This window comes from Ovis canadensis, chromosome 3 (genome assembly GCF_042477335.2).
Source record: "Ovis canadensis isolate MfBH-ARS-UI-01 breed Bighorn chromosome 3, ARS-UI_OviCan_v2, whole genome shotgun sequence".
Lineage (NCBI taxonomy): Eukaryota > Metazoa > Chordata > Mammalia > Artiodactyla > Bovidae > Ovis > Ovis canadensis.
The window spans coordinates 43837443-43861867 of record NC_091247.1 but is presented as its reverse complement, the minus strand read 5'-3'; the positions used below and the strand labels follow the sequence as shown (position 1 = coordinate 43861867).

General features: G+C 41.6%; 1 protein-coding gene across 7 annotated transcripts in view; it reads left to right on the top strand.

The window, feature by feature from the left end:
- The first annotated feature begins 1538 nt into the window (after window positions 1–1538).
- Window positions 1539–24425, top strand: part of AFTPH (aftiphilin) — a 71754-nt gene continuing 48867 nt past the window's right edge. For 3 of the 7 annotated variants that reach the window (XR_011255634.1, XM_069583025.1, XM_069583022.1), the window contains exons 1-2: window positions 1577–1873; window positions 2387–2576. The gene's annotated coding sequence lies outside the window, so the exon portion shown is untranslated. Of the gene's footprint in view, window positions 1874–2386; window positions 2577–24425 lie in introns of all 7 variants that reach the window. The other 4 variants (XR_011255633.1, XM_069583023.1, XM_069583021.1 and 1 more) reach the window with 2 other exon arrangements.

The window sequence follows — 24425 nt, the reverse complement described above, 5'->3', positions numbered from 1 at the left end:
TGGCTTCCCTGGAGGCTCAGTGGTAAAGAACCCGCCTGCCAATGCAAGAGACACTGGTTCAATCCTTGGATAGGGAGGATCCCCTGGAGAAGCAAATGTCAACCTGCTCCAGTATTCTTGCCTGGGAAATCCCATGGACAGAGGAGTCGGGCGAGCTATATAGTACATGAAGTCGCAGAGTCGGACTCTGCTGAGAGATTGAGCACGAACTACAAGCTCCCATACCAGCAGGGGGCGAAATACAATAGGGATAAATTTGACAAGCTGTATATAGATTTTTCTTGCTTTAGTGACTGAGCAATAACAAAAATCCAGCACCACCACCGCAAAACAATTGACACTCCAATTTAAAGTGATGCAGTCTCCGTGTATCTTACAGCAATTGAGTTGTAAAGGGACAAATGCGGGTCTATTTTAGCGCTCCAAGTTAAGTCGTCTAGAACATTGCAGAGGCGGGATAAACCGTGATGAACTGCTTTTGTCCTTATCTTCCCTCTGATTTGTATAATTCCTCCACTCAAAAGGGTGGACACTTCTCTGTGGCTGAGGGGGGTGTTTTCCATCCTTGTTTCTTTGCGTAGCTGCTGAGCTTTGCTGTTTGGGAACTATTTTAAATTATTCAAATTGCCTGTGCAGGTTTGGCGAAAGTAAGAAGGAGCAGCCGGTACCGCTCACGATTGCCGGATAGGATCCCAGGCTCATCATCCCAGACGATAACAATAATCCCCTCAATCTTGCAATCTGGTTTTTACAGTGGCTGGTGTTCTAACAGATATTCATTACAATGGAAGGGGAAAGGTTATAAAAACGCAAACGATCAAGACTGACGATAGAAAAATGTTATGACGGCTGTTATAGAAACGCGGAAGTTAATTTTATTTCTTTACTTTAATCGAATAGTCTTATGCAGCATATATGAATAAACGACCACCGTCTCAATCTGTTAGCAGGATCCCCAAAATTTTTGTTGTTGTTGGTCTCAAAGCCGGTTTTCAGTTCGGCGGGTGCTTTCCCTCTTGCTTCCCATTTTAAATTCGATTTAACTCTTCTTATATATCAACTTCCTCTTCTGTCAGCGTAAATTAAAAAGAGGAAGGGACTATAGACTGTGAACGAAAAAGTCGTTTTTCGTGGCGAAAAGGGCAAGGTAATAAGTGCTCTCCAGTAGGTTTCTGGTGAAGATACAGTTCCGTACCTCAAACCTTTGCAAATTTTACTTGGAGAGCAAGAGAGTTAAGACGGTCCCGAGCTGAACGTTAATCTTAGCGGGCTGAGGAGCACCTGCCCCTTGCCCGGAGCGCTGCCTCAGGAGCGGCGGAGTGCGGGAAGACGTCTTTCCCCCCACCCCACAGCTCGATGACTCGCTAGGAAGTCAGGGAAAAGGGCAGCTTGCCCGCACCCAAAATGGCTGCCGGCGCTCTGCACGATGGCGCCTGCGCACGGGGTAAGCATTCTGTGACACTGATTCCCCCTGTGTGTCCTCCCACCCCCCACCCCCCTTCTGCACCCACCAGCGCCGGGCCCCGACCTAGCCACCTGCGCCCGGAAGTGACGTTTCAGCGGCAGCGGTTCCCCCGCTGCATGATGGGAGAGTGTGTGGAGTGGGCGGGGGGTCTCCGCGGAGGAGGAGGTGGAGGCGGTGGCGGCGACGGCGGCGGCGGCGGAAGAGGGCGGAGGGTAATGGGATGGGGGTCTCGCGGCAGCACTGAAACTCCGGGTGGGCGTCCATGGCGCTGCTTCGCTGACAGGGCTGTGAACAGCCTGCCTTCCGCTCTCACCAGCGCCGCGTCCGAATAGCCGGTCCTTCCCCGGGGAGCCAGTTCCTCCCCGGGCCCCTGAGCCATGCCCATCGCGGCCGCCCCGGATGAACCAGGTAAGCTTCACCAGCTTTCCCAGCCGTGCGGGGGAAGGAGGTTAGGGGATTTGGCCCGGCCCACCGGTCGGATCCTCGCCTGGGCCGGGGACACCTGCCCGCTGCGGAGCCGGGGGCTGCGGGGACGTTGCCGGCTCTGCGGGCCTGCGGGCTCCCGGCTCTGTCCTCTTCTACAGCGGGTGCGGGGACGCCGGCGGCGGCGGCGCCTGAGGCGCACGGCCCCTCCTCGCCCTCCCGGGCACCGGCCGGCGAAGTGAGAGCTTTTCCCACGTCCCTGGCCGCCGCCGGCTCCCCCTGCCCCTCCACTTCCACCTGCCCTCGGCTCCGCACCGGCCGCTCCCTCCCGGGAGCTTGTTGAGAAGTTTGGGGCTTTGCTCCGGCTTCCTCTTTCTCCCTCCCCTTCCCTCGTGACAGGTGTAAACACTGCCTGCTTCGCCCAGGCCCCAGGCCAGCGGCGACCAGAGTGTGCTGCTTCCTAGGGTCTCTGAAGCAAACACCTTTTGAATCCTCCAGCAGGCAGAGGAGACGGCACCAAAGCTCATTCATCCCTTCCTGAGAGGACCTTTTCTGCTCCCTTCTTGCACTCCCTAAGAAATCATCGGCATCCCCTTCCCAGACTGCGTGCGAAAAGTTGGACCATTATTCTTGAAGTGCCCAGTTTGGCAGGTGCTACATCTTTCTTGGGCAGGGGACATAGTATAAGGTAAATGGTGATAGGAAGCTTTCACCAGTGGGAAAGTACTGGGAATGTTTAGGTTTTACTCTTGGTGGTTAGTTCACGTTGATTTCCCACTGAATCTTCCGTTGGGGCCAAGGGAAGGACTAACCCAGACATGGAAATATTTTACTGGGGAGCAAATGAAACAAAATCGGTAGTTCCGTTTCAAAGTTCTCGCTTTAGGAGAAGTAAAACTCTTGAACTTTAATCCTCCCTTTCACCAGCTACGTTTTAGTCTTTTTGGTAGAATGGGAGGCGGAGATAGTTTAATCTTTGAGGTTGCATTTAACTATTGCTTTCCGTTAACCTTTTAGACGTGAGTATATGCCAAAACTCTAAGGGAAACAGCTGTTTGAACGCTGTTGTGTTGGTACAATCTACACAGTTACTCTACATGTTATGTGCTTTGCCAGCTTCGTCAGTATTGGCCTTTGTAGTAGTCATTTTTAATTCTTTGCAGAAATATTTAAAGAATTTATGGTAGTCTTCAAATTTTTGTTCATGAAGATATCTCACATGGATTAAAAAACAGATCCTGTGTAAAACATCTAGACCAGTAAATATTAACCTTTATTAAGTGCTCATTAGATAGAAATCGTCCATTTATTATCTTTAGATATATTAATCTTCAAGGCATAGATATCTTTTTATAGATATCTATTAAAAACATAGATAAATCTTTTTAAAGTGCTTGAAAGAAATTCACTAGAATTCACATAGTATGTAGGACATTTAGGTTTTGATATTTTCTGATCTTTTGACCTAGAGACTATTATGAAAGTAATCTTGTACTCAAAGAAAATACATCCACAATTGCATTGATAAATTTTACAGAATCCAATTGCCTATGAAAATCTTGTAATCTAGGTGAATCCTATTTTAAAATAGATCATTTTAAATTTTAATTTCTTCCTATTTAGAGAAAAACTGGTTCAGAGAAATAGTGAAATTTATCAAATGTTTTATTTTGTGTGAAATGATAAAGTGCCTCCCTTAATAGTTTAATAAATCTTTGATTAGCAGCTCATTGAGGGATTACCCCTTTTCTCCCTACCTACCCCCAAAAACTCATAAAAGGAGGACATTAAATTTTTAGGTATTTTTAAACGATCACACATTATTTAAACTAAATGTTCATATTCTTGTTTAATTTTATCTAGAATTTGTGAGTTAAAAAATACCCATACATATCATTTTGATAATTAATCTTTTCTCAATCAGTGTGTATGCACACATATACATAACATAACACACACAGTCATAGATTCCTTTGCAACTTTATATGATGTTACTAAACCAATACTCACTACCTATGAGCAAGATATTTATTTTTAGCCTTTGCAGCTTGCTGGATCTTAGTTCCCCCAGCAAGGATTGAACCCATGCCCTTGGCAATGAAAGTGGGGAGTCTTAATTACTGGTTTGCCAGGGAACTCCCAGCAAGATTCTTTTCTGAGTGATTTATATACACTCATTTAACTCACTTAATACTCACAACAGCCCTGTAAACTAGGAGATGGTATTATCCCCACTTTTCAGAAAGGAAACTTAGGCACAGAGATGTTAGGTAACTTGCCTGAGGTCAAGCAACTGATGACAGAGACGGGATTTAATAGGTTTATTTATCATATTTATATAGTTTTTAAAGCATGCCAATACAGTATATTTTATAGGAGTCGTATGGCATCACCAACTCAATGGACATGAATTTGAGGAAACTCCAGGAGATGGTGAAGGACAAGGGAGCCTGACATGCTGCAGTCCACGGGGTCACAAAAAGTCAAACACGACTTTTAATGACTGAATGACAACAACAAATAATATGTGACAGAAGTATGAAAACATGCATTGCAATGGTAAACTCCAAATCAAAGTAAAAGTTACTTCTGGAGAACTGGAGAGGAATGAAGGATCTGGGAAGAGCCCATGGCTTTTCAACTGTAACTTTTAAATCTGAGGCAGAGTTGGTAAAGATTAAGATTTAACACAGCCGGGTGGTGTCATATGTGTTTTTCTAAACTTGGTTGTTCCCTTGAAATCATAGTAAAATACAAAGTTCAGATTTTTCCTTTAAAAACAAAGTATCACTCTGTCTTTCAACAGTGTATATTTAAAAAGAGGGCAGGAAGGAGTTAGTGTTATTTTGTGTTGATTTCCTTTTAAAATATAAGAAGTTTTAGTTTGAAAACATTTGAATGAAGAATTGTTGGCCTCCTGAGCTTCCTCTGCAGTAACTTCCCTTGCTTAGGCTCTCCTTTACCAGCTGCCAGCCATCTCAACAGCCCTATATCACACTTCCAGTTTCTATTTCTGGCCTCAGCCTAGGGTAGGGCTTAGGGGTCTGGATTAGACCTATTGCCTGGGAAAGCGAAAGGTCTGAAACTATATGGAGGAGAAGAGGGACGCGGGGAAGTAAGGAGCTTGGGAAAAGTGAAAAAAAGAGGAAAAATAGGAAATGTAAGGCTCCATCCTATTATTTTTCAGTCACCACCATTCCTGTTCCAAATAACTAACTTAAATAAACCTTGTGAAAATAAATTGTTAATAAATTAAAGGTTGTCTGTATGCTTAAAACTTAATTTACAAGCACTATTTTGGTGAGTAGTTCCCAGAGGAAAATTAAGTTGTAAATTAGAATAAATTCACTGCGTGTTCTATTTATATAAATATTTATAGCATGCCACAAACCTTTCCAACTAAATATCTTCTAACATCATGGTATTCTCTTCCTTCCATTCATATAGCAAATACGTATTGAGCACTCACTATATGTCAGGCCTTGTTCTAGGTGCTGGAAACACTGAAATTATCAAATTTAAACAAAAATAGTAGCCGTCACAGAGTTTCAGTGTCTTGGCATTTTTGTATATATGTGTGCGCACATGAACATTTGTGTTTGTGTATGGGACTCAGTGATATAGAGGGTGAGAGGGCAGTGCTCTATCTAGGGCTTTGTGGAAATTCTCATGACTTTGGTTTTCTTCTGTGTGAGATGGGAAGCTATTGCAGGGTTTTGAGTAGCGATGTGATAATCTATCTTTTAAAAGGATCTGTCTGGCTGCTGTAGAGAAAGTAGATTATAGGAATACAAGAGTGGCAGCCAGAAGATTTCATTAGAAATTGTTGACTGATACAGCTAAACATCATCATTATGAGCATTTCATAAGGAATACAGATGTCAGCTCTATATGTAGTACACCTGTATACTATTGCAGAAATTAAAAATGAATAGATGATAGTAGTGGCTTGAACCAAGATGAAACCAAGATGATGAAAAGTGGTAGGACAGTTTCTTGAATTGGCGCCTCAACAAATTTGCCCATTGCTAAACTCAAAAAAGTTAGAGGTACTTGATCCCTTCTGAGAAGTCAAGGCCCTCACAGCCTACTTTCCCAGTACACTGCCTATACCCTTCATATATCCTGCATTTCAGCCAAACTCTATAATGTGGCTTCCTGCTCTGACAGTTGCTCCATGCTTTATCTTTTGTGCCTGCCATTTCCTCTGTCAGTCAAAATCCTTATTTCAAATTCTCTTTCATGAAGTTTTTTCTCATTTTCATTCACTACTCTTCCCAATCAAGTGAGGTCTTTTTCTTAGACTCATAACCCCATTTTACTTTATTTGTTTGGTGTTTACATTCTGCCTTGCATTAATCACTTGTACTATTTTCTTATACTGTTCCTCCTAATTAAAGTTTCTTTAAGCTTGTTACTCCATTTACTCAATTCTACCCCTTATAGAATCTACCAGTATTGTATGTAGTAGATGCTCAATAAGGTGTATATATAGTTTAATTTTCTAAAGTCTTATTATAGAAGCATATAAAAGCATTGTAGAAAATAATAAACAATTTACATTCACAGTACCCAGAAATCCCACTGTTAAGTTTAGTGCCTATTATTCCATACATATATATGTATACTTCTTAACAGAATGAAATCTTATCATACAGCCTGTTTTGTAGGTTGTTTAGTTTTATTCAGTTAGACTCTTATACCACTTCAAAAAATTTAATATTCAAGGCCATATTCAAATTCTCCCTCTTTTGACCCAAAAATGTTCCTTTATAGCTGACTTGCCCAAAACAGCATCCACCTGGGACAGAGTAGCACTCATTATATATATTTAAGTGAATTATAGTAAAAATAGTATTACTAGTCATCACACCACAAAAAAAAAGAACTGTAAGCATTTCGGTGTTTTACACTTGGTTTTATTTTTTTCCCTATGGACATATGAGTGTCATACACACTATGTGTATGTATGAGTCATTGTATCTCAGTGAACAATTTGTAGGTAAATCTTTGTCTCTGGTTATTCCCATATGACTAAGTCTTAGAAGTCGAGTTATTAAATCAAAGGCAAAGCCAATGGCTTTCCAAGAAGTTGTGATAGAGTCACTCCTACCAGCAGTGGTTGAGAGCACTGCTCTTCCCGTAATCTGCTCAAATGGTCAATAAATATGCAGTTTTTAAATTGTTTACTTGAATTTTTATTTTGAATTTAGGCTTTTCAGCAGCATAGGATATTTGCATAATTTAAAAATTTTTGAAGGATTTAAATGTGAGACATATCCTTGTTGATAGAGGTTAACTGTTTAATGTCATGCTCTTTTAAAAATAACTCTGATTCTGTTAGCATACTATTTGGGCTTCCCTGATAGCTCAGTTGGTAAAGAATCCACCTGCAATGCAGGAGACCCCGGTTCAATTCCTGGGTCAGGAAGATCACCTGGAGAAGGGATAGGCTACCCACTCCGGTATTCTTGCCTGGAGAAGTGCATGAATAGAGGAGGCTGGCAGGCTACAGTTTGTGGGGTGGCAAGAGTCAGACACGACTAAGCACATAGCACCCACTCCAGTATTCTTGGGCTTCCCTTGTGGCTCAGCTGGTAAAGAATCTGCCTGCAAAGCGGGAGACCTGAGTTCGATCCCTCAGTTGGGAAGATCCCCTGGAGAAGGGAAAGGATACCCCCTCCAGTATTCTGGCCTGGAGAATTCCATGGACTTTATAGCCCGTGGGGTTGCAAAGAGTCGGATACAACTGAGCAACTTTCACTTTAGTTATCAGAAATAGAATATTATCTTCTAGGACTATGTTGAGCAGAGGAGAAGCCAATAGCCACCTGTGGCACTTGAAATAAAGCTAGTCCAAAGTAAGATGTGTTTTATTAAGTGTAAAGTGCACACCAGATTTCAAAAACTAATGTAAAATATAGATTTTACGTTCAGTTCAGTTCAGTTGCTCAGTCGTGTCTGACTCCTTGCGACCCCATGAATCACAGCATGCCAGGCCTCCTTGTCCATCACCAACTCCCGGAGTTCACTCAAACTCATATCCGTCGAGTCAGTGATGTCATCCAGCCATCTCATCCTCAGTCGTCCCCTTCTCCTCCTGCCCCCAATCCTTCCCAGCATCAGGGTCTTTTCCAGTGAGTCAACTCTTCGCATGAGGAGTCAAAACTTCGCATTGGAGTTTCAGCTTCAGCATCAGTCCTTCCAATGAACACCCAGGACTGATCTCCTTTAGGATGGACTGGTTGGATCTCCTTGCAGTCCAAGGGACTCTCAAGAGTCTTCTCCAACACCACAGTTCAAAAGAATCAGTTCTTTGGCGCTCAGCTTTCTTCACAGTCCAACTCTCACATCCATACATTATTACATGTTAAAATAATATTTGGATACTTGGGTTAAGTAAAATATAAATTTCACCTGTTTCTTTTCTAATCAACTGCGGAATATTTTAAATTGTATATGTGGCTTTATTGTATTTCTGTTGGATAGTGCTGCTCTAGAGCATGACATTTTTATCTATGGAAGGGAAATACAAGGTAACTTTATTGTATCAGAAAGTATTTAATAGGTTTTTTAAAATTACCTTCTACATTTAAGCCTATCTGTGTGTTTTCCCTAGTATACTCAGTTTGCACAGTTTTTGAAATTATGTTTCTTTTTACACACTATAACTTATTGCACTTCTTATGTTCTGAAAGAAATAGGTGTAGTAGGAGTTGGGGGAGGGTGTTAGGAAACTTACTTGAGGACTTGGTTACTCTTAAAAATTTAAGCATTTGTGGGCATGTTTTGTGCAATAGACAGCAGATGCAAAAGCCCTTGGCACAAAAGAATGTTATTGTCTGACTTTCAAACATTGAAAGAAGGCCTTGTTATCATTGTTCAGTTGCTGAGTCGTATCCAACTCTTAGTGACCCCATGGACTGCAGCACGCCAGGCTTCCCTGTCCTTCACTATCTCCAGGAGTTTGCACAAACTCATGTCCATTGAGTTAGTCGGTGACGTTATCCAACCATCTCATCCTCTGTCACCCCTTTCTCCTCTGCCCTCAGTCTTTCCCAACATCAGGATCTTTTCCAGTGAGTAGGCCAAAGTATTGAAGCTTCAGCATCAGTCCTTCCAAGGAATATTCAGGACTGATTTTCTTTCGGATGGACTGGTTGGATCTCCTTGTTGTTCAAAGGACACTCAAGTCTTTCCAGCACCACTGTTCAAAAGCATAGTTTTATAGCATTGAAAATCTTGGGGGGAGGGAGAGGGAATCTGACTGGAGAGATCTCAACCTGGAATGGCTTCAGTTCGGTTCAGTCGCTCAGTTGTGTCTAACTCTCACATCCATACACGACCACTGGAAAAACCATAGCCTTGACTAGACGGACCTTAGTTGGCAAAGTAATGTCTCTGCTTTTGAATATGCTGTCTAGGTTGGTCATAACTTTCCTTCCAAGGAGTAAGCGTCTTTTAATTTCATGGCTGCAATCACCATCTGCAGTGATTTTGGAGCCCCCAAAAATAAAGTCTGACACTGTTTCCACTGTTTCCCATCCATTTGCCATGAAGTGATGGGACCAGATGCCATGATCTTCGTTTTCTGAATGTTGAGCTTTAAGCCAACTTTTTCACTCTCCCTCTTTCACTTTCATCAAGAGGCTTTTTATTTTTAGTTCCTCTTCACTTTCTGCCATAAAGGAGGTGTCATCTGCATGAGGTTATTGATATTTCTCCTGGCAATCTCGATTCCAGCTTGTGTTTCTTCCAGTCCAGCGTTTCTCATGATGTACTCTGCATAGAAGTGAAATAAGCAGGGTGACAATATACAGCCTTGACGGACTCCTTTTCCTATTTGGAACCAGTCTGTTGTTCCATATCCAGTTCTAACTGTTGCTTCCTGACACGCATATAGGTTTCTCAAGAGGCAGGTCAGGTGGTCTGGTATTCCCATCTCTTTCAGAATTTTCTACAGTTTCTTGTGATCCACACAGTCAGAGGCTTTGAAATAGTCAATAAAGCAGAAATAGATGTTTCTCTGGAACTCTCTTGCTTTTTGAGGATCCAGTGGATGTTGGCAGTTTGATCTCTGGTTCCTCTGCCTTTTCTAAAACCAGCTTGAACATCTGGAAGTTCACAGTTCACGTATTGCTGAAGCCTGGCTTGGAGAATCTTGGGCATTACTTTACTAGCGTGTGAGATGAGTGCAATTGTGCGGTAGTTTGAGCATTCTTTGGCATTGCCTTTCTTTGGGATTGGAATGAAAACTGACCTTTTCCAGTCCTGTGGCCACTCCTGCGTTTTCCAAATGTGCTGGCATATTGAGTGCAGCACTTTCACAGCATCATCTTTTAGGATTTGAAACAGCTCAACTGGAATTCCATCACCTCCACTAGCTTTGTTTGTAGTGATGCTTTCTAAGGCCCACTTGACTTCACATTCCAGGATGTCTGGCTCTAGGTGAGTGATCACACCATTGTGATTATCTTGGTGGTGAAGATCTTTTTTGTATAGTTCTTCTGTGTATTCTTGCCACCTCTTCTTAATATCTACTGCTTCTGTTAAGAATGGCTTAGACTGTGTTAAAGACCTTTTAAAAGTCTATCAGAAGCAGGGGATTGATGTGATCAAGTTAACTTTTTAAAAGGTTACCAGGGGGACCTCCGTGGAGGTCCAATGGTTAAGACTCCAGGCTTCCACTGCAGGGGACCTGGGTTTGATTCCTGATCAGTTCAGTCAGTTCATTCGCTCAGTCATGTCCGACTCTTTGCAACCCCATGGACTGCAGCACACCAGGCTTCCGTGTCCTTCAGCAACTCCCAGAGCTTGCTCAGACTCGTGTCCATCGAATCGGTGATGCCATCAAATCATCTCATCCTCTGAGGTCCCCTTCTCCTCCTGCTCTCAATCTTTCCCAGCATCAGAGTCTTTTCCAATGAGTCAGTTCTTGGCATCTCTAATCAGGGATACCATCCCTAATCCTGCATACCACAGGCGGGAATCAAAGAAATAAATAAGTAAAAGATTACTTGGGTTGGGCATGATTAAGTACTAATGGGGAAGATTAGATAATGACAGCTTACATCAGAATGGAGTCAGGGGAATTGGAAAGAGGTATAACCCACTCCAGTATTCTTGCCTGGAAAATCCCATGGATGGTGGAACCTGGTAGGCTACAGTCCATGGGGTCACAGAGTCGGACACGACTGAGCAACTTCTCTCACTCACAGATATACCATAATTGAGGGATTCATGGGATAAAAACTGTTCTTTAGAGATAGCAAAGGGAGGGGAGCTTTGTCAAGAAAGGCTCTGGAATTTCTGACTTAGAAACTGGGTGGGTGGTGGGGCCATCTTCTTGGGGTGAAAGAGCTGTGAATGAGGACCAAGTTTGAGAAAGAAAAACTTGGGTTCTGTTCTTACTAAGTTCCAGGTCTTTGAGGAGCTCAAATGGAGAGGACTGAGGAGAAGTGATTTGTCTGGACTAGAGTTCAGGTTTGAGGACTGGGCTGCAGGGGAAGCTCAGGAGTCCTGGAATGTACTAATTAAGGCTTAGGTGGATGAGATTGATTGAGAGAGAGTTGACTAAGAATAGACCATGGATGAAACCTGGAGGAACTTCTGCTACTAATTTGAGTATGTTCAGTACTTACAGGAAAATATTTGTTTTGAAGCCTACTCATAAATGTGAAAGTAAGGAGTAAAGTGACGTGAAGTCGCTCAGTCGTGTCTGACTCTGCGACCCCATGGACTGTAGCCTACCAGGCTCTCCGTCCCTGGGATTCTCCAGGCAGGAATACTGGAGTGGGTTGCCATTTCCTTCTCCAGGAAATCTTCCCAACCCAGGGATCAAACCTGGGTCTCTCGTATTGCAGGTAGACGCTTTACCATCTGAGCCACCAGGGAAATCCCAAAGTAAGGCGTAAGTTGGATCAAATAAGTTCAGTTCAGTCGCTCAGTCGTGTCCGACTCTTTGTGACCCCATGGACTGCTGCACACCAGGCCTCCCTGTCCATCACCAACTCCTGGAGTTCACTCAAACTCACGTCCACTGAGTTGGTGATGCCATCCAGCCATCTCATCCTCTGTCGTCCCCTTCTCGTCCTGCCCCCAATTCCTCCCAACATCAGAGTCTTTTCCAATGAATAGCCGATACTGGTTGTGTGATGTTAAATACAGTAAGAGATGTTAAGGAGTTAGTTTGTGGTTGATTTAATTTGAGGGAGGAAAATGAAAGAAGATGGCAGAGGGAACAGACAGAAGTAACACTCAGATTTCTGGATTTAGATCAGAATATTGTATAAGAACAAGTGGTTTCTGTTTGTTCTTTGAGTAGAGGTTGACTTCAGTTTTGAAATTGGAGAATATGAGATCTATGTGGGAAATCCATGTAGAGAGATTCAGAAAGTTAGTTGGGTGTACAGAGGTTGGGCAGCCACAGATAGAGGTTTGGGCATTGTGGGCATATACTGTCAAACAAAATGGGGAAGAGATCTCTCAGGGATAAGAATATAAGGAAGCCAAAGCCTGGGGAACACAGACGTTTATGAGGCAAGCAGAAGAAGCAGATCCACTAGAGGAGGAGAAAGAAAGGATATGATAGGAGAATCAAGAGAGAATGCCTCTTCAGTAAGGCTTTTTCACTTAAAAATGTGTTTTAAACACCTTTCCCTATGAGCAGTATAGCTTTGTCTTAAAAAAAAAAAAAAGCCTACAGTTTCTATTTACCCTTTAAGTTTTCAGTTGCTTCTGTAAAAACAAACAATGCAGGAATTAACATTTTTTGTGGAAATATCTTTGCATACTTATATGACTGCATCTGTGGAATACATTCTTGTAGATAAAATTACTTAATCAGAAGAATATGCCTTATAAGATTTCTGATGTATTTCTGATTAGCCTGGAATATGTGAACCGACATATACCCCCACTGGTGGTATATTAATTTTATCTTTAAAGTGGCTTGCTTCCTAGACTGAGGGTAGTATGAACTTCAAATATGAATAATTATTTATTACTTTTATGCAAAATTCTATAAAGAGAAAGGGAACACTTTATCAGATTACTTGTTTCATTCAAATAATATTATTTAAGAATCCATTTTGTCCTTGTAAGTACCAGATCAAAGAGTTCTTTGTTTTAAAAAAGCTCTTTTTTCTCTTCTAATATGTTGGAGGCAATAATTGGATTTAGAGGAAGTGGATCAGAAGGAAGGATGATAATATTATTGTGAGGTGAATTAAACTTGAACAGAATTAATGGATGCAGTTGGAGACATAATGACATAAACAACACAAATTCTGTGCTAAGATTGTGTACAGAGGTATTTTGATTTTTTTTTTTTCACTTCTTATATAAACTTTCAGCCATGGCCCCAAGACTGTAAAATGAGTTATTCTTAGATAGCTGATCATAGGAGAGAGTAAGTGCTTTTTGGGTTGTTTCTGGTTTGTAAAATCAGTTATAGGGGATCATGACCAGATTTTAAGAAAAAATGAAATAAAACTAAAAATATCAAAAGTACACAGAAAATAAGAGTAAATACTGTTTGGTGAAATTTGTATACATTTCTTCTGTAAATTACAGAGGGGAAATTTTGGAAAAATTTGGCTTTATCCAATAGGCTAATACTCAAGTCATTTCTAATCAAAAGTATAATGCTGCTGCTAAGTCACTTCAGTTGTGTCCGACTCTGTGCGACCCCATAGACGGCAGCCCACTAGGCTCCTCTTTCTCTGGGATTCTCCAGGCAAGAACACTGGAGTGGGTTGCCATTTCCTTCTCCAATGCATGAAAGTAAAAAGTGAAAGTGAAGTCACTCAGCTAAACAATGCCAAAAACAACTATAACAGTACTATCAAAGAGCAGCAACACCCAACAAATACAATTAAAAAGTTTGAAATATTGCAGGAATGACCAAAATGAGCAGAGACACAAAGTGAGTAAATGCTGTTGGGAAAATGGTGCTGACAGACTTGCTTGATGCAAGGTTGTCACAAACCTTAAACCTGCAAAAATGCATTATCTGTACAGTGCAATCCTAGGCTGTGCTTAGTGGCTCAGTCGTGTCCGACTCTTTGTGACCCCAAAAGTATAATAGTACATTGCAAATAATAAATGTTGTCTGGGTTTGTTTGTTTTTCCTTTTAACCCTTTTTAGTCTTTCTACCTCTCAGGAGAAAGTAAAACTTTAAACCATAAGAACGTTAAAAGGTCAGCTAGCTAGAAACTTGTTTGTCATGGGAATTCCTTCTGTAGTTTCCATGAAAGTTATCAGTGCAGGTAGATCCACCTGTGGTTATTACCTGTATTAACCTGTATACACACACAGTCATGAGCACTGTTTTGGAATGTGTTTACATTTGATTTTTTTCAGATATATAAAACTTTTGTTCTGTGATAATCTACCCCAAGAGAGCCATTATGTGTTATTGTCTTTGGATAATTTATGGCTGTTTCTAAGCCTGGTTCATTGTCTGGTTTCCTTCTGTTACCTCACATGTCTCTAGGTCATCTTCTCAATTGATAGGTGGTCAGGGAACAAATTAAAACTAACAGTACTCAGGAAAGACATCATTTATGAGGTAAATCTTCTGTTCCATAGGTCATATTTTAAGGCCAAATTTGTGAGTGTTAGATTATCTTGGACATTACTTTCTTTCTCATTAGTTCAGATCATTGAATTTTAACTACATTTGGTTGCAGTTTTATAACTTTTGCTAGATGTTTTTTCCTCCAAAAGATGAGTTGCTTTCATAGCAGGTATTCATAATATAGAGAGTAACAACACTGTTACAGAAAGGGCAGCTGCCAAGAGCTTTACAAGGTGTACATATTTTAGTTACAGACTAAAAGTGGGTCTTTTGTTTTGAAAGCCTACGAAGTACAGTTTGGGGATTTGTTTGTTTTTCTCAGAATACCCTGGTCTCTGGAGGTTGAACTCTCTCTAGTCTTGACCAGAATGCTAATTTAAAACTTTACAGTGAGAAATTTCTTTCAATGCATGTCAGTTATTCTTGTCAGCTGATGGCAAAATCTGTGGAAAATTTACATGAAGTACTAAAGAAAGTTGCTGGGAGCAGAGAACAAGAAGCAAAGGAAATTAGCTGACTGCTCAGAGTAGTTTCAGTCAGCTAATTTCCCTTGCTCCTGCTGTCTGCTCCCAGCAGCTTTCTGCCCTGAGTAGTATCAGACTTCCCAGGTGGCTCAGCAGTAAAGAATCCGCCTGCCAAGTAAGAGACCCGGGTTCAGTCCCTGGGTTGGGAAGATCCCCTGGAGAAGGAAGTGGCAACCCACTCCAGTGTTCTTGCCCGGAGAATTCCATGGACAGAGGAGCCTGGCAGGAAATAGTCCATGGGGTCACAGAGAGTCAGACACGACTTAGCAACTAAAAAGCAACAGCCAGAGTAGTATCACGCTCTGGTGATGCTCCGGCTGACACCTCCCCTTATGCTGAGAAACAAATCCCCAAACCGTACTTTGTGGGCTTTCAAAACAAAAGAGAGGTCAGTGGACCACGTGCCCCAGAAGGAAACGAAGTGGTGTGAGCCAGGCCCTGAGGATGCAGAGGTCAGCAACGTAGGCTTGTGCCTGCACTGTCTTTTTAGTCTTTTGCACTCAAATAAAGTGACTCTTGAAAGAGCAGTTTCAGTGGAGTGATAGGGTGGAAGCCAGATTGTGCTGGGTTGAGGAGTGAGTGGGAGGTTAGGAAGTAGAGATAGTGAATAGACAGGGCCCTTTCAAGCAGCTTGGTGGTGAGGAAGAGGAGGAGAGCTAAAAGGGCACAGAAGGGAGGGGTTTGTTTTGTTTCGCTTTGATTTGTTTGAGGATGGAAGATTCTGGAACATTTACTGACTGAAAGCATCAGTATTAATGGAGAATTTAAAAAGAGCCGCCTGAGCAAGCAGCTGAGAAAGAAAACAAAAGGTCCAGAGTTTATCTGTACACAGTACTATGAATGAAAGCAAGATTTTAGTGAAGGGACATGAAATTGAAATAGTGTCTGTTTTTAGATTCTACTTTCAGTGTAACATCTCAGGGATATTAAGGTGGAAAATTAGAGTGCTTAATTTATTCTGCAGCTATGTGAGAGCAGAAGGTACTAGGGGAAGAATGGCTTTCTGAGGGCTAATGCGTCTGCCTGCACTGCTGCTTCTCTTCCATTGCCTTTGCTATCAGCAGTGCAGTTCAGTCGCTCAGGCGTGTCCGTCTCTTTGCAACCCCATGAATCGCAGCACGCCAGGCCTCCCTGTCCATCACCAGTGTCGTTTATTCAATTTTAAGTTGAAGTACCTTCTGAGAAATTAAAAGACACTGCTCCTTGGAAGAAAAGTTATGACCAACCTAGACAGCATATTAAAAAGCACAGACATTACTTTGCCAACAAACGTCCGTCTAGTCAAAGCTATGGTTTTTCCAGTAGTCGTATATGAATGTGAAAGTTGGACTATAAAGAAAGCTGAGCACCAAAGAATTGATACTTTTGAACTGTGGTGTTGGAGAAAACTCTTGAGAGTCCCTTGGACAGCAAGGAAATCCAGCCGGTCCATCCTAAAGATCAGTCCTGGGTGTTCATTGGAAGGACTGATTCTGAAGCTGAAACTCCAATACTTTGACCACCTGATGCAAAAAACTGACTCATTTGAAAAGGCCCTGATGCTGGGAAAGATTGAAGGCAGGAGGAGAAGGGGAGGACAGAGGATGAGATGGTTGGATGGCATCACTGACTCAATGGACATGAGTTTGAGTGAGCTCTGGGAGTTGGTGATGGACAGGGAAGCCTGGCGTGTTGCAGGCTGTGGGGTCACAAAGAGTTGGACGTGACTGAGCAACTGAACTGAACTGAACCTTCTGGGGAAAATGGCTAGTAAACTCTTAAATATGGTCTGTTGATATAACAAGTTAAAGAGAAAACAGTTTCTAATATTTTTATCTTGTTTTAATTTTTGCTGTAATACCATACAAATAAGTACAGTACTTATGGATTTGCATAGAAGGTTAAAGTATACAATGAAAGAAAAGCTGTTAGGAATTTTTGAAAACTAGCTTCCATAATAACTCTTACTGCTGTTTAGCTACCTTCATTGAAGAGTAAATGTGTTTTGCTGCTCTGCGTGTCATTTATCTTACATACAGGATATTTGTACTTTTGTGATTCGTCCTTACGTCAAAACCAGGAAGATAAATAATTCAGTTGTTGCTTTTGGTAGTCTTGTCTTTTGAAAAATCTGCCTGCCAGTGCTGGAGACATGGGACACTTGGGTTTGATCCCTGGGTCAGGAAGATCCCCTAGAGTAGGAAATGGTAACCCACTCCAGTGTTCTTGCCTGGAAATTTCTGTGGACAGAGAAGCCTGGCAGGCTATGGTCCATGGTGTCACAAAGAGTCAGACATAACTGAGCACACATGCACAACTTAGATATAAAGATATTTTGCTGCTTATTTTCATTATTTTCCACATTTTTGCCACTGTGTACATTAATATTGAAATAAGGGACTCACTTCTTGGCATTTTTGTTGGTTATACATTCTTCATCTTACCGTATAAGCACCTTTTTTCCTCCTTCCAAATTGTTGTGGATGTTTCAGGAAACTTATCTGTAAAATGAATATAATCATTCATATCTCATACCATAGTGTGAGGACTGAATGAGATAATTCACGAGTGCTTCTCACATAAGTATTGATGCTGCTAAGTCGCTTCAGTCATGTCCGACTCTGTGCGACCCCGTGGACTGCAGCCTACCAGGCTCCTCCGTCCATGGCATTTTCCAGGCAAGAGTACTGGAGTGGGTTGCCATTGCCTTCTCCATAAGTATTGATACATAGTGCCAAAGTAGTATTAATATTGTTACTGATGGAAGCAGGAAATGAAAGTATATGAAATATACAATTTATTTGACAGATATTTTAAATAATATTGTGTAGTATTGATACAGTTGATGCCAGTAGTGTCTTGGATTTTTGTTTTTAAAATGGCAAGTTCAGAGAAATTCTGAGGTCTCTGAAAAATACTCAGCTTTGGAATTGTGGGAGTTTTATTAAGTAGTCTTAATGTTTACACACTATGTTGAAGGGAGGATGATAATCCTAAAATGAAACAAACACCATCACCTTTCTCAGGTCTTTACTAAAAAGGTTTTATTTTTAGGGGCTCTCTTTGTTTTGTTAGCCACAATTGAACACCATGTTTTGCTAGCCACCGTTGAGCACCATGACATCACTAACTCAACGGACATGAGTTTGAGCAATCTCTCGGAGATAGTGAAAGACAGGGAAGTCTGGCTGTCTGTGGGATTGCAAAGAGTCGGACACCACTTAGCGACTGAACAATTTAATACGCTGAGAATAAACCACTCAAAAAGAGAAAAGAAAATTATCATTTTATAGATTTAAAATTTTAGAAGCATGAAAACTTTTGTGACATCATGGCCCAGGCATCTCTAGATGTATTGAAAACAAAGAGATAACTAAATTTAAATCTTCATATGGCTCAGAAGAAAAGCTTTTTCTTTTGTTTTTTTATGAGAAGATGACTTCTAAGCAGGAATGTAGGCTGGGAGGATTCATTGACAGTGCATTTTGATAGTGATAGTATCTGAAAACTCCCATGAGGATATTACAGTAAAGATTTAAATAATTTGGACTACTGAAATAACAGGCAACATTTGTAATGCAAATTTGTTAATTGTTTATATAATATTCTCTTTCATTTTTCTGAAAAAAGTAGTTTTTTTTAAACAAGTGATTAATTATAAACCTCAAACATATTGTGGGAAAAAGGTAGTGAGTGTGTGTGTGTGTGTTCCATTAAATAAGGCTTGCTAGTCCACTCCAGTACTCTTGCCTGGGAAATCCCATGGACAGCAGAGCCTGGTAGGCGACAGTCCATGGGGTCACGAGGAGTTGGACACAACTGAGCGACTTCACTTTCACTTTTCACTTTCATGCACTGGAGAAGGAAATGGCAACCCACTCTAGTATTCTTGCCTGGAGAGTCCCAGGGACGGGAGCCTGGTGGGCTGCCGTCTATGGGGTCGCACAGAGTTGGACACGACTGACGTGATTTAGCACTAGCAGTGTCGTTTGTACTATTTAAGTCAGTAGCATAAGTTCAGATACAGTTGTCTTTTCCCTTTCCTTACCACTAACCTTTCTGCTTGTGTTCTGCATCACAACCATCCACTTCCAACTCAGTCCCTATAAAAATGTGTTTGGGGTGAAGGGTCCTTAGTAAAGCTCGATTACGTCATCTGGAAGTAATCTGGAAGTACTGTCTGGCCTTGAAAGTTGATGTATACTTTGATTAAGCTGGGCTGGTGTCTTATAAAACAGGGATCCCCAATCTCCAGACCTTGGACCTGTTCCCTAACTGATGTCAGTCCTTGGCCTGTTGAGAACCGGGCTACACAGTAGGATGTGAGCAACAGGTGAGTGGAAGCTTCATCTGCTGCTCCCCATCTCTCTCACATTACCTCCTGAACTATCCCCTTCCCCCACCGTGGAAAAACTGTCTTCCATGAAACCGGTCCCTGCTGCCAAAAAGTTTGGGGACCGCTGTTGTAAAAGATGGGGATTTCTCTTTGGCGAGTTTTTAGCTTGTCCAGGAAGAACTCTCAGTGGATGATTCTGGGATTCCCTAGAGGGCCTCTTAAGAGACCCCACCATTACCACCAAATGTGTGCTCAAGGTTCTTTGGGGTTGGGGATACTTTGTGTGGATGATGAAGGACAGAGGTTTGGTCGAGGAGTCTGTCTCTCAGAGAAGTATGCAGAATCATTTCTAAGCACCTGCTTAGAAGCTTTTCCTCTTGTGGTCTTTCCTCTAACTTGGAAGTATCTACAGCCGGTATCCTTCAAGGTACTACTGGTGAGAACTTTTGGGTTACACTGTCCTATTCTATTTCAAAGCCTCTATCTTTTAACAGACTGCTACTGGTACTTTGAATTAGTTCAGAGGTCATGGTCTCAGTCCTTTAACCTTGGGCATTGTTTCATATTTTCTTGGGATTGGTTATGGAAATTAGAAATAAAGTCAACTTCCTGTATCTTTAACGTGATTACTAATAGTTTTCTTGAATGATTTATTCTTTCAGTGACCTTTTAAGCTGTGTGATTCTGTTTTATTTTTAAATTTTTTGACTGCACCATGTAGCATGTGGGATCTTAGTTCCTAATGAGCGATTGAACCCAACCCTCCCCCCCCTCCACATTGGAAGCACAAAGTCTAAACCACTGGACCACCAAGGCAGTCCCTTAGTGACCTTTTAAAAGTCTGTGCAGAGTAGTGTGAATGTTTGAGCCAAGTAAGCAAACATTGGCTTAGATCTTGTTAAGGCTAGATTGTGATTTGAGCCACAGACTTGGGTATAAGTTTAAATGTGATGATAGTTGATAACTTACTGAGTACACAGAATGTGCCAGGTGCTTAAGGTCTGTTATCTACAATCCTCATAACGGCATTGTAGAGTACGGACTGCTAGCTGCTTTTTCTAGATAGGAAACTGAAGGCTCAGAGAGGGCAAACTCACATAGTTAGTAAACAGGGAAACCAGAACCTAAACCTGGGCTCTGTCTAACTCCAGATCGAAGATCTTGCCCTCATACCATACTACCTCTTGAGACGTATTATGTCTATATAAATATAGCTTTATATTTATATCCCAGAATAAGGCAAAGTATTAATAAGCAAAAAAGGTTTTTTCTAGAGTGGTATATTTTTAACTATGGTCATATAGTCATTCAGTTGTAACATAACTGCTGTTAATCTAAGTATGTTGATTTTCTGAGAAACACTTTTTGACATATAGCATACGCACAGCAAAGCACACAAACCGTAAGTGTACAACAGGATGAATTTTTATAAAAGAATGTGCCAGTATAAATACTACCCAGTGGGGAGATAATAACATTATCTCTGTTAGTGTCCAGCAGGCTCTTCAGTGCTGCTCTTCAGTCAGTACTCTACCCCTCCCTAGGGGAGGGGTTAAGTTCAGTTGCTCAGTTGTGTCCAACTCTTTGCGACCCCGTGGACCGCAGCACACCAGGCTTCGCTGTCCATCACCAACTCCCAGAGCTTGCTCATACTCCTATCCATCGAGTCGGTAATGCCATCCAACCAGCTCATCCTCTGTTGTCCCCCTCTCCTCCTGCCTTCAGTCTTTCCCAGCATCAGATAACCACTATTCTGAATTACCATCATAGATCAGTTTTGTGTCTTTGGCATAGAAATGGAATCATGCACTGTGAATTTTATATATAGTTATCTGGTTTCTTTTATACATTATGTCTGTAATACTCATCTGTGTTGTTGCATATAGTAATAATTCATTTCATTGCCGTGTTTGCTTATACCATGGTTTATTTTAACCATCCTGTTGATGTACATTTAGGTTATTTTCAGTTAAGAATAAAATTGTCAAGAACAGTCTTGTGCATGTCTTTTAGCACAAGTAAATACTCGCTTTTGTGGGATATAAACCTGGTATAGTTTTAGTAAATACTCCTGAGCTGTTCTCCAAGTAGGCATACCAGTTTACACTCCCGCCATTAAAGAATGAAAATCCCAGTTGCTCTAGTCTTTGCCATCGGTGGCTATAGTTTAAATTGTTCTAATTTTAGCCATCCTAGTGGGTATGTTGCTGTGTCTTGTGGTTTTAATGTACATTTCCCTGATGACTTTTCATATGCTTATTCGCTTTTTGGACATCCTCCTTTGTGAAATACTCTTTTGTCTAAATATTTTGGCCATTTTTCTTTTAGATCGTCTTATATTGATTTGTAGGAATTTTTTGCATATTCTGGGTATGAGTTCTTTGGCAGTTACATGTATTCCAAGTATCTTCTTCCAGACAGTAGCTTGCCTTTTCATTCTCTTAATGTTCTCCCAACAGAAGTTTTTAACCTTGAGTCCAATTTATCAATTTTTTCTCTTATGATTGCTGCTTTCTATTACTTGTTTAAAGCACCTTACCTTCCCTGAAGTCATGAAAATAATCTCTTAAATTACCTCCTAGAAGGCTATTTTATCTTTCACATTTAGGCCTACACTCTGTATGGTGCTAACTTTTGAGTAAGATATTAGGTAGAATCAAAGATTTTTTCTCCCAGTTGATGATCTAGCACCATTTGTTGAAAGCCTATTCTCCCCCCACCCCCACCCCCACCCCCACCCCCCCACCACCACTCTGCACTGGCATCTTGGTTATTGCATGGCCATATAGCTTTAAACAAATGCTTGATATCTGGTTAGGTTAAGTCCTCCAACTTTGTGCTTCTTGAGAAACTATTTTTAAATGGGTTGATAGTCTTAAATGATCAGTCCCATCCCTCTTTTCATTCCTTTGCCTTCCCAAGCCCATCTTGCCACTTGAGCCCAGAGCTCTCAGCCTGGAGACTCACCATCTTTTTTTTCCCAAGACCATTTCAGACTTGTGGCTAGAGCTCATTAAACAAATGTGGCTCTTCCTCTTGAGAGAGATGAATTCCGAGTCACCTCATTGTATCCCCTATCTTCCTGGCTGCCACTCTGGCACAGGGCTGCTCTGACTACCTTTAGGACTACCAAGACTACTCACTCAGGAGAGCCTTGTGTAAACTGTGACTTCAGTCTTTCCTAGATATCCCCCTTACTTGTTTACTGGCCTCTAGCCGGTCTTGGAATCAGCAGACAAGCAAAAGGCAAGTTGAGCATACCCTCCTTCCCTGCAAAACACACATCCACACACACACAAGTGCTTGTTCAGATTGTAAAGAAATTGGATAATAGATAGCACTCCTTGTGTGTGAAGTAAGTAGTCCATTAAGGATGAAGAAATATTTATTGAGGCGGTTGTGTGCCAGGTATAGTATTAATGTCAGCTCACCTATGCTTCTTTTTGGTAGAAAGAACTACTTAAACATCCATATTTTCCTGTGGTTAAAAAAAATAGTAGATTTGTTTAAGTCAGACTTAATATTTAAATTCATTACACTTCAGCTAAAATGAACAAATATACTTCAGTTAACAAATTTTGCTGAATTGGCCTGGGCACACAAGAATTTTCTGGAAAATTTCAGCTCCCCCCACACTGGCTCTTTGGCATTCTTGGCTGGAACCCAGGAGCAGCGGCACTGTCAGGTTTCTGCAGGGTGAACTGGACCCGAGCCAAGACCTGCTGAAGTGAATGTGCAACCCATGTTCTTCTCATCACTAGGTGACACAGTTTTGAGGAACGTGGAGACGTTCATAGTCCAGGGGTCTCAGAAAGCCTGTCGCACTTGAGGAGGGAGAGAAGACCTTGCTAAAGTGGGACAAGAAGAAAAACTACTTTCTGTTGTTGGTTACAAAGTTCCTGATTCAGATCTTTGTATTTGCCTTAACTTCCCAGTTTGAAGTAAGCCTGGAAACAATAAAATGTTTCATTTTTCAAACAATAGAAAAGGCAGTAGATTAACCATGAACAGATTCTACTTAAACATCACAGATGGTCCTTTACAAATAAAATGTTATAAGAATGTAAAATGATACAGCACTCTCAAAAATAGTTTGGCAGTTTTTTACCAAACTAAACATGTGCTAACATAAGATCCTCTTTTTAATATCTTCTGCTTCTGTTAGGTCTATACCATTTCTGTCCTTTATCGAGCCCATCTTTGCATGAAATGTTCCCTTGGTATCTCTGATTTTCTCAAAGAGATCTCTAGTCTTTCCCATTCTGTTGTTTGCCTCTATTTCTTTGCATTGATCACTGAGGAAGGCTTTCTTATCTCTTCTTGCGATTATTTGAACTCTGCATTCAGATACTTATATCTTTCCTTTTCTCCTTTGCTTTTTACTTCTCTTCTTTTCACAGCTATTTGTAAGGCCTCCCCAGACAGCAATTTTGCTTTTTTACATTTCTTTATGGTCTTGATCCCTGTCTCCTGTACAGTGTCACGAACCTCTGTCCATAATTACTGCACATGTTGATTGCAGCCATGAAATTAAAAGGCGCTTACTCCTTGAAAAAAAAGTTATGACCAACCTAGATAGCATGTTGAAAAGCAGAGACATTACTTTGCCAACAAAGGTCCGTCTAGTCAAGGCTATGGTTTTTCCAGTGATCATGTATGGATATGAGAGTTGGACTGTGAAGAAAGCTGAGCGACGAAGAATTGATGCTTTTGAACTGTGGTGTTGGAGAAGACTCTTGAGAGTCCCTTGGACTGCAAGGAGATCCAGCCAGTCCATTCTGAAGGAGATCGGCCCTGGAATTTCTTTGGAAGGACTGATGCTGAAGCTGAAACTCCAGTACTTTGGCCACCTCATGTGAAGAGTTGACTCATTGGAAAAGACTCTGATGCTGGGAGGGATTGGGAGCAGGAGGAGAAGGGGACGACAGAAGATGAGATGACTGGATGGCATCACTGACTCGATGGACATGAGTCTGAGTGAACTCCGGGAGTTGGTGATGGACAGGGAGGCCTGGCGTGCTGCGATTCATGGGGTCGCAAAGAGTCGGACACGACTGAGCAACTGAACTGAACTGAACATAAGATCCAGTGATCCCATGCTTGCTCAGTTATCCCAG